Consider the following 394-nt stretch of genomic DNA (forward strand, 5'->3'; position numbering starts at 1 on the left):
GACAAGTTATATTTGTTATGATTAAGCATAATTAATTCATCATTATTGTTTGTTCATTCATTGACCGACCAATACTGGTTCATAACAAGTGACAGACCAATACCTCACGAGGCTTCTTCCCTAAGCTGAGACCTTGAAACTGAGTTATCCCTTTCTCTAAACAAGGTTCTGGCGATACTGAATAGAACACAGATATTAGTTATTAGTTTCCAGCACAAGTCTCTCCCTTCTCATATAAATAGGTATTCATGAGATACACTGTAAGCGCTTTGTACACAAGCCCCTTCAGTGTTATAAATGTAAATATTTGGTTATGTGTCAAGTGTGTCAGAAAGGAAGAGTATCGTATGCAGATGAAGTGAAATGCTGCAACAGTGGAGATGAACATGCGCCT

The sequence above is a fragment of the Salvelinus sp. IW2-2015 genome, linkage group LG31, assembly GCF_002910315.2.
Source record: "Salvelinus sp. IW2-2015 linkage group LG31, ASM291031v2, whole genome shotgun sequence".
In the NCBI taxonomy this organism is placed as follows: Eukaryota; Metazoa; Chordata; class Actinopteri; order Salmoniformes; family Salmonidae; genus Salvelinus; species Salvelinus sp. IW2-2015.